At 38.2% G+C, this 15,150-nt stretch overlaps 1 long non-coding RNA gene across 1 annotated transcript; it reads right to left on the bottom strand.

The window, feature by feature from the left end:
* Nucleotides 1-436: 436 nt before the first annotated feature.
* On the bottom strand, nt 437-15,061 carry LOC113022504 (uncharacterized). Its single transcript, XR_003272433.2, has 2 exons — nt 14,696-15,061; nt 437-1,724 (listed from the first exon to the last, which is right to left on the bottom strand). It is a non-coding gene; the product is annotated as an uncharacterized LOC113022504 (long non-coding RNA).
* Nucleotides 15,062-15,150: the final 89 nt, after the last annotated feature.

Raw genomic sequence — 15,150 nt, forward strand, 5'->3', positions numbered from 1 at the left:
GCCTGAAAGTATTTCCATTCCCAGGTGGGAACCCAATTCTGCAAGCCAGATTTATAAACAAAACAGCCAATACAGTCAGTCAGTCTGATTGCACCACTGACCACAATGAGACTCTGTAAAAGTGACACCGAGAGTTAATTGCTGCTGACATACGGGGCACATTTTAGTGCTGCAGTTGGCTTGATTTCCTATCTTCGAAACTATCATGAAAACACTTCAATCTTCCAATACATGTCGAAGTAATTATATTTTAAGGTAAGAAGATGTGCTTTTCCATCCAGGATTGTGTACAGAGACGTATATGCTGGAGTTATTAGTATGCGGACTTCCACCTAAGCACAGTCCAACAGGCTCAGCACTACTGAGTGTAATGGAATAGCTGAGCCCTCCACATCCATCTTAGCAAGATCGAGTGGAATGTCTCAGCCCTGCTATCCTCACAAAATGAATGACCAGTTATGGCCCTTGTCATACATATGAGGAAGCAATCTGTGTGCGTGTGTGTTTATTTAATTCTGGTCATGCCCTAAATATAGCAGTCACTCAGCTTCTATCTTTTCAATATTTATTTGGTTAACGATGAGTTGATAAGGAACTCACAAAGCACATCAGAATTTTCTCACATTCGGTTTAATGTTGAGGTGAATAACAATGATGTGTCTAAGTTCTTTTACACAGTGTTGGTATTTCAGACTGATTGTGATGTTTTGATGAGTTGTGCAACATTAAATTAAAAATGTGGGCTAATTGTGTAATAACTATGTTAATTTAAATTAAATTAAACAGTTTAGCAACATGATTCAGTGTCCCACTTTGACTAATAACTCTAAATCTCTCAGTGGTCTAATTCCCCAATTATGCTGCTGTTTTTCTGTGTCAAAGTCTTTTTGACCCTGCTTAGCCTGATAATCCATATCATGCATGCAGCTCAAAAAAATTAAAGAAACACTTTTTAATCAGAGTAAAGCGTTAAGTCAGAAAATGGGAAAAAACAGGAACGGTTTTACAGCTGGAGGTCATTTTTCTGTCCTCGTGTTTTCTGGGTCTTTTTTTCCCACTGGTTTTGCATTTGGCTAGGGTCAGTGTCACTGCTGTTAACGAGAGGCGATGCGGTGACCCTACAGAGGTGACACGGGATGTCAAACTGCTCCAAGGTGGCACATCAATACATCCCATTGTCTAAAGGTTTGCTCTGTCTCTCAGCACAGTCTCAAGTGCATGGACGAGATTCCCAGAGACAGACTGTTCCTCTAGGAGAGCTGCCGTAGAAGGTCCTTAACCCAGCAGCGTGACAAGTATTTGTTCCTTTGTGCACAGAGGAAAAGGATGGCCACTGCCAAAGCTACAATATGAACTCTGAACCTGAGGGCCCAGTGTCCTCTACAGGGCCCTCAGGGTCACTGCCCAGGAGTCTGATAAGCCTGAGTGACAGATGTGAAATGGTCTGCAGAAGCTGTGGAGAACATTGTGCTGCCTGTAATATGGTTCAGCTTGACTGGTTTGGTGGAGGGTTGGTTCTGAGGAGGCATATCCATGGAGGGACACACAGACCTCTACAGGGTCCTGGGTTTCTCTTGGTGCATGGCAATGCCTGGTCCCCTGGGTGAGAGTATGCAGGCAGTTCCCAGAGGATGAAGGAATTGATGAGTTAATGATTCCAATGCTGCCAGGTTGCATTTCAGAGCTTAGCAGATCCAGGAGCTCATTGATGCCCTGGTCCAGATCTGTATATCAGAGACATTCATTGTCACACAATAATAATAATATTAATGTGTAATCTTATTCAAGGCATAGTATGCTGCTTTACTGTGACTAATTTTAGCTTATTAGCCCCTAAATCAGATTCAAGATAAAGATGTTTTATGAAATCATTAGGAAGAAATCTATTTTCTACTTTCCCACAGGACATCCTCCATGATATAATTAGTTGAAAATATGAGGAAAGTTATCATAATAGAAGTGACACCTATGCATGAAACTGGGCCCCAAGTGCATCCAGGTTAAAATGGGAAAACACTGATCTAATGAAACACTGTCCCAAACACTGAGATGAATGCAGTAAGCTATGCTATTATAAATCAAATTGATTTAAAGCTCTGTCTCTTCCTCATTGCCATCTATAATTTCCTTATTTGAGCTTGTCTTGTTTCTAAATTAGTTGTATGTGTCTTATTGGCAATTATTTCAGTTGAAGCTCCATCATGCTAAGCATAGTTTGTAAATAGGTTTGGATAAGACAGGAAGTCAGCTAACAAATTAAATTGGATCCAGTTACTCTCTGTGTTCCATGCAAGCTGGAAGAATCGGTAAAGAAAAACAAGTATATCCATCGGGAGCTCATCAACAGGGGTAAGCATGTGGTGTAGCCTGCTTATACAGTCATGGTAAAAAGAGACACCACCATTTGTAAATTCGAAAGTGTTATGTATGAGGACATAATGAAACATAATCTGGTCCTTAGTGGGTTCTAAATTTCAGTAAATGCAATCTCACATAAACAAAAAATATGAAATATTACACTGTGTTGTTATTTAATTTATTTAGCTAGAAAAATAATGAGCCAAAAAGTAAAAGCAGCGTGTGAACGTCTAAGTGCACCGTTATGAAGAGGGCAAGGTTCAGCCAGGCGCTGCTAATCAAATGCACCTGATTAACTGACAATCATGTGTTAACATCATGCCAATGAGGAAAGAAAAGTTTCTAAACAGTCTGTGGTCATCATTCTATTCTGTGAACAATTTTTTATGAGTGGAAAACATTAACGGCAGCTGCCGATCTTCCCAGGACTGGACAGTAACAGTATTTCCTTTTTTACATTATTGGATGTGGGGTCATAGCACCAAAAGAGTAAAAAAAGATAATAAATTAATCTGTCAGTAGTATTTCCTTTTTGGTGTGGCTGTATCAGGGCCAAATTGTAACACTTGGTTATGCTGAAGTGCTTGGTACCCATAAAGAGGGTAAGCAGGTTTTTTGTTTGTTTTTTAATTGTTCATAATGTCATACCACTTAATGTTTACTCTAATAAGCAACTGTAATGTGTCAGAATTAGTCATTCATCTGTAAGTCACAAAATAGCTCAATAACTTTCACAATAACATTCCTGGTTAATTGTATGTACAGCTTTGAGGCAAGTCTTGAGAAGTCTACAGCAGCTGTTCCCAACCCCCGGGCCTCGGACCGGTACCGGTCCGTGAGTCGTTTGGTAGCGGGCCGTGAGAGTAGAGGCTCAGGTGTGAAATGTATGGTTTTCAGGGTTTTTAATCGGTTTTCAGCGTTATTTTGTTATCGTTTTTATCGTTAACTCGGTTTTCCTTGGTCTTTTGACATGTGTTATGAATAAATCTTTTTTTTTTTTGGTACCGGTACTAGTTTTATTTTGTTGTATTTATCCGCGACACCTTAAAGGCCAGTCCGTGAAAATATTGTCGGGCATAAACCAGTCCGTGGTGCAAAAAAGGTTGGGGACCGCTGGTCTAAAGTATCCACTCCCTATTCCCTAGTAGTCTCCTTTGTGCTCCTGATTATAAAGAACTGGAACAAATTAGTAAAGACATGTCCCTGTGTGGGCACAATAAGAGGGCATAATGGATTTAGAAATAAAAATGGTGGACTTCCTTGTTTGGTCTGAATTGATGCATAGTACCCAGTTCTGTCCTTCAACAAGAAGCACCTTAATTGCTAAAATGAAATGTCCAAAGTGGATGCATAGAACTGGAAAGCTCCACAGAGGAACGTGTTATGTTTTTAGATGAAGCTCAAGGTAAAGCAAGCAGTGCTTGCTACTACACAGAAGGCTCTCAGAGTGGCTTGGAGCTTGCCAGTGTCAGCACTAAGATGGGCCCCAGGGGTCCAGGCCTGTCCATAAAGGTTGCTGTGTCCCCTCAGCTGAATTTTACTAACATACTTTTACAACCAAGTAAAACTAAATCCTAAAATTTGATAATGAAAAACTTGAACACCCAGTCCTATTCGAGTCATACTTTGGGAATTAATCCCCATATGTGTCTTTGGAACCAAAAAAGTCATTCTTCAGCTTGTGCAGCTAGTTTAAAAGCATGATCTTATTCAAAAAATGGCAGAACAAATGGAAATGTGTTGAGTTTATCTGCTCTTAGAGTCAGTTACCGCAACTGTCCTGGTGAGTGATGAATTCATTGATCTACTTCTGCATGTCGAGAAAATGTTTCTCCTGTTTTGCATACAATGTCATCCGTTACAGATAGCTTTGTAACTGTGGCTACATTCCTCTATGAGCATATTATGTGTGCGTGATTGTATGCACACACACATTGTATTGTATTACATCGTATTGTTACACATATCAGTTCATTATGCGATTTAAAATATGTTGTTTATGCTTAAATTAGTTGATTTGATTTGTGAATTTAGTGAACCAAATGCTTGTCAGGTTGGCTGCCTGTGCAATCCATGTGCTCGGGTGCTGTTCATAGAGCTAGCTAAGCTAGAATGAGAATAAAAAGCAATGATTGTCGGGTCATGCCATGGGGTTGTAACCACAAACTGTACCATGATGTCCTTTTCTTTCATTTAGCATCTGGCATTTGTCATCTGGCTAATTAGCTTATCACCTTCAACAGTGACTAAAAATGTCCTTCTGGGGCTAGGTACCACATGCTAATGATATTTTGTGGGGCTACACATTAAAGAAAAGCATCCAGAATGAAAACATTAAACCTGCCTCATCTATTAGCTGCTTAAGCCCTGTGCAAGAGCAGGAAGCTTGATAAACAACATTAATCTAGTAATTTAATGGGATAGGGGTTTGTTTTTGGCTAAAGGTCAATAGCCGCTGTGTGAAAAATACTGACAGTTAATTGAAAACATGATGAATTGCTATGTAAAGGGACAATAAGGACATCAACTTGCTAAGAGGCAGGTGTCCTACTGAGGCAGATGAACCAGGTATCATGTAAAGTATGGGACCCTGACATGCATCTATTTATAAAGCAATCAAAGATCCAAGTTGTCCTTGCTTTCTCGCCACCAAAAACAATTTCCAAACCACTTTGTTAAGACTGAGAAAAGCTATGAATTGTAATTCTTTACATTTTAGAGAAAAACACCAATTGCAGGTTTTTGTTACAAGGATACTCACTCTTGGTTCTTTAAAGTTAGGGAGTCTAATTGCATCTGAGGGTACACATTAAACAATGCAGACATATCAGTGTTTTAAAGCCTTATGAGTTAATTCCAGCAGTGCTGTTGATGTTTGAGTTGGCTTTTGCTCGACTCCATTCTGCTCTGGATTTTCTCTTTTCGAATAGAAGATAATGAAGGGAAAATGATCTGAAAATTATGGGCATAATAGACCCTCGGCTGCTCAAACTGAAGACAAAATCTGACACTAATGCAGGCTAAGCATGATCCTCAGTCTTGCTCTTAATGGGGTGATAGAGTACTTACTGATAAGCTAATAATAGCTTTCATTTGGTAAGAGGATTATGTTTTGTTTCAATTAAATGGGATTATTAACCTCTGATTCTATTCTCTTTGGTGTTGGGCAGGATGATGAGAAAAAGTTCACTTTCATGATTGCTTCCCACTGTCTAACAATAACTTTGTTACGCTCATATGACTGCTGAACCATGAAGCTTGGCTGGGTAGAGGGTGCACTAAGAAACTTGTGGCTCTTTGAGAAAGTTATATAACTCTCAGTGTAAATGTAATATCAGTAAAATTAACTTAGCTGTCTCTTCTTGGGAATATTTAAACACTTTGCTGTCAGATATTTATTTTGAAGTCTCGGGATGAGCATTGACACCATTGCCCTCTTGTTTCGGTGGCGCTTTCTGTCAAACTGCTCATTCGCTAATGACTGCTCATTAGTCAACCGCTTGTGGTTTCATAAAACCAATAAAGCTCCATTTTGGAATATAGTATGAGCAAGATTTCCAAAACAGACTTAATTTTCTTATTCAGTATGAGCCAAACTGAGTGACTGACACACACTTTGGTAGCTTTCAAAGAATGCAGGTTTAAGAAACTTGTGCATTGACTAAGTTTTTCAAACCAGGAAGCTTTGTCCCTGCTCTATACAATTTCAAGAGGTCAGTAAAACTTCTGTAACTACATTAACTCCCTTGTGCACACATTAACATTAGCCATTGGTGAGCTCAGACCCTTTTTGGGGGGGTGCTCAAGCACACCTAAATTTCATCTGAACCCCCCCCAAAAATAACATTGTCTTCTAATGGTTTTTTCCCCAGTTTCTATGCTGTAGATTCTGTTTCACCGTTGCATTTACCTTTTGGTGACTGTACAAGGACGATACAGAGGGTGAGAAGGTGAGAGCTGGGTGACCATAGCAAAAGGAGAGAAATAAGCATGAGTGGAAATGTAGTCTGAGGTAAATTAAAAATAGCAATAATACAATATTTAAACATTTGGCCTCTATACATAAAGGCCAAGATTCAAAAATATATATAAAAAACAAAAGCAGTCCTGATTGGGCTGCTGCAAATGTAAAACCACAACACACTTTAAATAAGCAAAACTGGATGCTCACTTAATGACTATGGAAAAAGAATTTTTAGACAACATATGTAACCTTCAAAAGATAATAAAAGCAAGCCTGTATGATTTATATCTCCTTTAAATTCTCAGAAGCTTCCTATTTTTTAGTTGCAAGCATATAAAGTCAAAAAGAGACGACGCAATAATTTTTAAAAGTTTCTCAACCCGATCAGAAGATTCTGTGAAGTTCTTAGAACGTTGATAGTATCCCTCGAAGCTTTGCGGTTTATTATATCCACCTCAGTGTTTATTTTGATTGCATTAGATTATGGATTTGTTTACATTGTTGCTGTGTACATTTCGTGTTCGCTTAGTATTGCATTTCTGTATTGATATTGCTGTTCCCCATGACCCTAAATCAGATAAGCAGTTAAGAAAACGGCTCAGTGAATAGATTTTGTTGTTTGAACTATAATAAACTTGTTTTTCCCGACAGGTTGGTGTAATTTGTCGTTTAAGAAACCAATGAACTTGAACCTTCCGCTTTGCACTTAAAAGCGGAAGCAGCACAAACACCTAAAAGTTTAAAAATGCACAGACACGTTCACGAGACACGAGCACGTCAGCTCTACTGATGATTGCTGGCTGGTAGAAGGAGTAATCTTTCATTTATACTACATTTACATTAGAAATGAGAAGCTATTAGGTATTAAATCCAATGATGTAGTTTTTGTTTTCTATTTTTAGGGTATTTTTTTTGTCCCATGAAGCCATATTATAGACTCCAAAACCTCCAAGATACACCAATACACAAACACACAGAGGATAACAAACAGTCCAAAGGCCACCGGCCAACTGGTGTATTTGGAGGTAATGGTCCGAGAAAGGGGACTTACCAGTTGTTCAAAGAGCTGTAATTATCCTCCCTCACGTACGTCTCAGTGCCAGTAGTCTCAGCACAGTTTTCTTGCACAAGTCTGTGTCCGAGGTATTTTGAATAATTTAAAAGAAACACCGGCTTTACCCAATGCCACCAAATCCTGGTGTTTCATTTCTGAGGCTGTTTGAGGCAACGAACATAAAATATTAACCCAGTTATATCAAACAAAGAGAGGAAAAAGAAAAGAAGTAAATATTTTTTCAGTCCCATTTTCAGTCACGTTGCAAATATCAGTGGGAAGGATTTGTTTTTGGCTGCACATTATTAGAAGAGCACTACCTAAATATGGGCAAAGAAAGAATTACTGATCATTTATTCTGATGGCGCGGCAGGTGCATGTGTGGTGGTTAGTCTGTGATTGCCATAAACCCGACTCTGCCGTTCGCTCCATTCACTAATAACAGACTCTAAACACTCTGATGTATTGTCAGTGTGTCTAACACTCAAACAGTGACGCCCTTGGCTGTGTCTCAGTATTGCTGCTCCCGTCACAGCCTTGTTTTTCCTTTGCTTTGAGGTCACGGTGTAAATGGAATAATGTTATCTGTCGTGCCTTTCACAATTTTTCCTTGTTTCAATGCTTGTGAGTCAAATATTTGCATGTCTGAGGAACAGCTGCATGAAGTTAATATAAAAGTTTGTTAGAATATCTGAGGTTATCAGAATATGTGCCATACTTCAGCAAACCAGGCAAAATAACTGAACAAAAACAGTAGTTGTAGATTTCTGTCCTGTAATGTTATATACCATATTGCACCACTAGAGGGTGGTGTCATAAAAAAGTGGCGTCGAAAAAATTAAGCTAGTTAAGATGGCGAACTGATAAACTTGTATGTAACACCATGCTGTTGGTCATTAATCAAAATGTCTGACAAATTAAAATCTTGACCCCATAAAAGGTGTTAATTTGACTAGTTTTAGATGTAAACGTTACAATGTACTTTTTTATTAGAGGTGCAGTAATTAGCAGTGCTGGATTCATACACTACAAAGGTGGGTTGTAATGGTTGACACATCATCGTTCATCGTGGCCATGCCTTTGATTCATCTCACCAATAAAAGCAAGAGGAAAGAAAATACAGTTGACTGGTCATAAAGATAATAAGGCGAACGCCTCTGCTTTTATATACTAAGGCACTGCGCATGTGGAAAAAACAATTAAGTTTATCTGACATCATCCATTCATTCTTCACCCTTTCGTGACAAGAGCCATCTGTAGAGATTCCATAATCACAGTTTTCTTGGCAAACAGGCCAGATGTTATTTGTGGATTTTGTCGGTAGCCTGAATCGAACAATGTGTGTTTCGTCCAACAAACGCGAAGCTGGAATTGGGAAGAGTTATTGTTTAGTTGTTTGCTTTTTTTTTTTTAAATTCAAGATCCTGTAAATTCCCTTCAGAGCGGGCAAACCCACATGTAAGTAAGTTTTCCAGACACACTACATGAGGTCTTATTGTTTTATTGTTCTATAAGAAGATGTCTTTTAAAATAGCCTGAACTCAGGAAGCTCCTGTAATGAAGTAGGGCATTTCCGCAAAGCTGAGGCCCACATCAAGAACTCTGCATGCAATATCGTACAACAAGTCTGTTATCCAACAAGTTCCAGCTATCGCAGCTCCATGTTTGAGTGAGAGATGCCTCGAGCTCGTGTGATGCATGACTTAGTTTGCTTGTTTAGACAATCTATCAAGCCACCAACACCCATGGCTGTAATCTCAGAAATCACTAACGTCCTCTCCTCTGTGAAGGTAACGTTTCTCATGGTTTAAGTGACATTAGCATGCAGAATATATCTTACTCCCACTGAGCCAGGAGTGGCAGAATCCCGCAACACTTTAGAGTGCATTGTTATGCTTTTACATGCATCGAATGACACAAGATCACCCAGAGGAAAATGACTGAGAACATCATGATCTGAGTTATTACAAAAGCAGCAGGAGCCAAAAGTATTAGCGAGCAGATTCCTTGCATCCTACTTCAATAGAAGTTTGAGCCTGAACCTTGTCTCTAATTAGATCTGTCAACTGAAAGCCCAAGATGTGTGGGAACAGCACAGAGAAGTGCTGAGCAAGTGGAATCAGTCATGAGGATGGGATACATATGCTGAAAAGGTTTTAGTGGGCAGAAAACGTGGAGAACAAACTTACTTGTTTTAATGAGGCTCGATGTGATCACAGCAAATTTATCAGCGCTTCGGAAAAAAAGCGTTGCCTGCGTTTACTATAGCTCGAATGTCCACAACTATCTGTAAACTTATACTGTTTTTACAACAGTTGTCTCAGTGCCAGATCAGCTGTATGTCTGTACAAACAGAAAACATCTGTCAGCTCACTCCGCCACATCTTTCTACTGTGACATGGGAAATTCACACCACAGTGGAACGAAGACAGGCTGAAAGGTAAGAAAACAAATGCAGTACTATCCGAATAAAATCAATCAAAAAAGTAATATAATGTTTAAGGCACACACAAAAAATTTTAAACATGTATCCACCTTTGTAAAAGTTGGATATATTAATTATATTAAACACTTAGCACTATATGAGTGATTTTGTGCAAACATTTCTGCAAAAAGAGATCAGTACTTTAAGTTTTAAAGCCATGATTTGTGTGTAAACTTAAGATCCTGTAAATGTATAGTTCTAGTTATGTATAGTATAATACAATATACAGTACCGTGCAGTCTAGAGCTAACCCTCATGTCTTTATATTTTGCTTCCAAAGAGTGGCCATGAGCAGTAGTTTTCTCTTTAGGCAGCGGGTGCAGTCTTTACACCTGACCATTTTCAGAGGAATGTTTTTTTTGTTTATTAAGACACTAAAAATTGGCATATAAATTATCTAAGCATAAAAAAAGGCATCTGACTCAAGGAATGAACCGGTTTTAAAAATTACACAATTTGACATGAAAATAGAATTTTTGCACCAATAAGATGACTTGCACAGAATTATTAGCCAAAATCTTGGTATATCTCAGCATTGTGTGCAGTGTCTACTTAAAAAAAAAAAAACAATGAGGAAGTTGGACAAGTGGAGGAGAAAAGAATAAGTGGCAAACCTAAAAAAAAATCTAAGTAATCTAATCTAATCTAAATCATGTAAGAGGGAAATATCCAGCAAAGACCTGAGCTAGGACCTGAGACATGCATCTGGACCTGAAGCTGAAACATCTACTGTTCTCAGTGGTAGGGTGTTGACAACAGCTCTGATCAAATGATTAATGCAATTTTTTTTTAATTGAAATTGTCATAAATATGTACAGGAGGAGGTCAAAAGAGAGGTCCAGGAGCCAGAATTGGCCCACTGGATGTCTTTAGAGTCACACATACAACCTTTCATACTACACAAGAGTAATCAAGTAACAGATAATCAATTAAATGAGAGAAAAGTTCCTTTTCTGTTTGTTTGTTTTGATTTTACGATCTACTATAAAAATCTGACTTTTTTTACAATATGTACAAACATACAAACGTTCTGCTTTATAATAACAGGACAGTCTGGGTAATGAGCTGCCAGAACTTTTTCTGTAATTTACAATTTGCGATTTTTTAAAGTCCAAAGAGTTGTGCCAACAGATCTCTGTCATTAACTAAGTAGCATTTCTTTGTCTTGTATAAAAACTGAGACATGCCGCTAAAAGCTCACTTCTTTTTTCTTCTGTTGCTTTTCTCCATTCTGGCCCATTTGAAAACAAAGTGAGCTGTATGTGGCCCACGATGTAAAATGAGTTTGACATCCCTGGTCTACAGCCATCTGTAAACATGATGGAGACTCGTGGTCATGGTTGAGAACTGCGTTTCAGCCAGTGGTGTTGGAGAGCTTGCCAAAACTGATGGAATTAGGAAACATCTGATTGGCAGTGGCTTAATTTTTTACCATGACAATGATCTCAAACAAACTGCCAGTGCAGTACAAGCATACCTGGGTAGAAAAACACACAGTGGAGTACTATCAGTCATGAATTGGCCTCCACAGAGTCCTAATTTCAACATTATTGAAGCAGTGTGGGATCATCTTGAAAGAGAACAGAACAAAAGGCAGCCAGCATCCAAAAAAAGAGCGTTGGATGCCGTTCAAGAAGCCTGCTGAACTATTCCTGAAGACTACTTAAAGAAATAACAAGAGAGTTCAGGTTCAAAGGTGTTAAAGAAAAAAAAAGTGGTCATAGCAAATATTGAGACTTTTGTAAAGCGCTGTACATTATTAGGAAAACCTGAGCAATATATTCAATACAATAGCACATTCACAAATGTTGTCTTAACACGGTTTATAATGTTCAGATTTTTAAACAATAGTGTGTATTAGTGAGGTCATAAATGGGGTGCTGTACTGGGGAACATTATTTTATTTTACTCCTGCTTGTGATGCAATAAATGTCTGCAAATGAAATCACTGCAGTTAGACTATGTGAAGACCTTTTATTATACGGTATTCTCTGTAGACCAGTCAGCTGTAATTTGCCTCTGAGCTGAGTCTTTTTGAATTATAACATTGTACATATGCAGACTTAATTTGCCATCCTGTTCTCCTTCATCACCCAGACACGGGTAAGTCCTTATGCAAATCCCCTCCAATAGTTTCCAATGAATTTTCTCCTTTAACGTTGCTAATATCAGGAAATTCTAGACCATCATATTTTCCATCTGTAATCTTTCTTACTTTCCTAATGTTTCCATGACGGTCTGTCCTCACCACAAGGAACCTGGACTCTGAGCCTTGTCAATTTTTCTCTCTTCATGGGAGGAAAGATCCGTCTAACACTCTGCTCTGTCACACAAGCCTCTAACTGTTGCAGCCTTCTTTCCTTTTCAAACAATCAATCAAGCACCAACTTCGAACCAGATTTCCTGCTGCTTAGCACTCGAAATGCATTCACAATTATCCACACCTAGTTCAACCCATAAGCACCACTTTGATGATTTGTTGCTTGAATTTTTTTCTATTTTTGACCAAAACTACACAAATTAAACGCTAAAACACAATCAACGAATAAACCGCACACAATACCAGTGTCACATTTCAGTGGCCTCGCCTTTAATAGATGCACAACATGAAGCTGTGTTCTTCAGGCAGCCTGCAGCTCAGACTGAATCTGTGCTTCTTCCTCACATCAAAAGGCTTCATGTCACCTGAGCATATAACAGAATTAACAGCATATTAGGCTGCCCTCGTGAAGCCAACTGTTTCCAAGTTTAGCACCAGGGGGTTTACCCGAATTGAAAACAAAGAGAAAATACCATTGAAACATTTTTTTTTTTGTATTTTAAGTTTAAGTTACAAGCATTACGGAGCTACAGACATTGACGCATAATAAGAAAATAATTTGTTATAACAGTTATTCTGCAAACACAAAGGTGTACAGTAAGGTTGGCTCGCTTTACGATTTGCAGGGTTTTATTATTTCATGCTACACCACAGTTGCTTCAATAGACACTAGCCAGAACATGTTTTTGTTAATATGTCCCGATGAGGACCAATCTGTTCTCAGAATGAGCACCTCTACCTGCAGACAGAAACATAACAGAAATGTATTTTATCTTATTTATTTTGCCCCAGTTTGTTGAAAATTGAGTGTTTATTGAATCTTCTGGTGTTTTTTTTTTTATAAATTAAATATCATTTTGTATATATGAGTTTTAATTTGCATATATTTCCTTTTTTGTGCCTTTTTTCCAATTTATTGGTTTCAAATGATATATTTTGCTAATTATTTAGGTTTTAAAGGTCCACACTGGTCATGTAGAAGACTCAAATACTCATGTATGAAATATGATACACTAGTTGTTAAGGGGTTAAAATCTGCATTTGTCATTGTTACTATGGCAATGGCTTTTAAATGGAATAACTTTTTGGGTGTACTGGATTTATTTAACACATCCCTGAAGCTAAGATTACTCCTCTACATACGTCTGTTTGCACAAATATCTTTTACATCGTCTGCCTTTTCCGTAACTCGCTTATAAGGCCCAGACTTGGCAGTGTGGCTTCAGCCTTTCTCTGTTGTCAGATAGCATCGAGACACAACCTCTGACAAACCATCCCCTTAAAGCTTCGCAGCCCTGATGGACTAGGGATGTGCTTTTCATTTTCAGAACCATTTTGCAAACATTTCTCACTTTATTCCACATCTTCTTCCATGAAACGTTTTAGCACTCATCAAACTTTCTGCAGAGCTGCAGATCGTGACGTACTGGATGTACTAAACTTTTCCATTTTCACTTCTGCTATATTGGGACAATTTCTCTTGCTATTCTGTTATTTTCAGACCTCCCCTCTTTCATTACTTGCTGACTCACTCTATGCGTCTCACCAGAGATCTAGTTAACAACCACATTAAATATTTTCACTGCAGATTGCACAGTAGATTCAATTCATCGTTACCCTTCTTTTCTTCTTTATCTTCTTAATTTACAGTCGCTGCTAAGCCATCTTCTTTTTTTTTTACATAACTGCTTTCAAACTCCGGGGTGCCTCTGCCTTTTTCCAAACCAAAAACCACAAAAGTGGGAAGGACCCTGTGGCATAGATATATTTTCCCACAAGGCTTTCAAGGCTGTGTTGTTGGAAATGTAAACAGCGTGCAGTAGCAGACAAATCCTATTTTTCAATAAACTCTATCAAATAAATCACATAAGAGCATTTTCATATGTTTTTTTTTTTTTAATGTGGTCATGAAAAAAGCAAACCTCAGGACTCATTAAGTGTAATCATCTACACTCTGTCGGTTTCACATGGTTAATGGTGTATATTATTTCTCTATCATAGAGAGTGGCACACATTATTTAGTATTTCACATGATGTTTAGCACAAATCCTTCTGTGTTTTTTCTTTTTTTGTCCTTTCATTTCTGCACTAACTCTCCAAATTAATCTATAACAGTTTTCATGTTGATGTAGGACTTGCGCAACACCCTTCACGCTTAAGTAGTATTAATCACCATTGTCATTTGAATCCCTAAATCCCAGTGCAGTGCTGCTCTTGGCAGCACATGTAGGAAGAAAAAAAGAAGTATATGTACAGAGGAATCAGGCCAATGTAACACATGGATATGAACATTTTAAAGGCAAATGTCTTCTTGTGATGGCATCAGCCACACAGGGGTAAATCAGTCCATTTTTTCACCTTATTAGTTTGCTTTGCAGTTTTCTTCATTAATATAATTCATTAATCATTTGGTTAAACCTAACACTGATATTATGAGGCGCGCACATAGTAGCATTGTGTGGTTTTTCTAAAATGTTTTGTTATATTAATTATGTTTCTCTTTCTTTGAGTTACCTGGGTTTGGGCGGTGGCTGTTTCCTGTCTGGGCAAAAGGTGTGGCTGAGGACTCTGGGAACAAAATGCCTGCTCAGCAGGACCAACCATGGGCTTACCAGGAGCAGGGGTGTTTTAGGTTTAGTTAGGTTATTCTGTGCTTAGTTAATATTAGTGTGTGTTTTTGCTTTCCCCCCTATTGTGTGTAAATGGTTTGGCCAAATCATTATAAAAGCTACTCTCACGTGTCTTTGTAATTAGGTCAGTTTGTGAGTTAAGTTGTGTCTCACTTTGTTTTGTTTAAGTTTCTGGAAATTACTTTTCGTGGAGTTATATTTAGTTGACCTCTTTTATGGGCCTGCTAAGTATGTTTTTGAATGTTGTTAATTCTGGACTTTTTGATGGTTAAAATAAAGAAAACCCTTTTTGAAGATACTTTTTTTGCCTCTGTCCTCTTTGCTTTGGCTGCTTGGTCC

The sequence above is a fragment of the Astatotilapia calliptera genome, chromosome 5 (genome assembly GCF_964374335.1).
Source record: "Astatotilapia calliptera chromosome 5, fAstCal68.1, whole genome shotgun sequence".
Lineage (NCBI taxonomy): Eukaryota > Metazoa > Chordata > Actinopteri > Cichliformes > Cichlidae > Astatotilapia > Astatotilapia calliptera.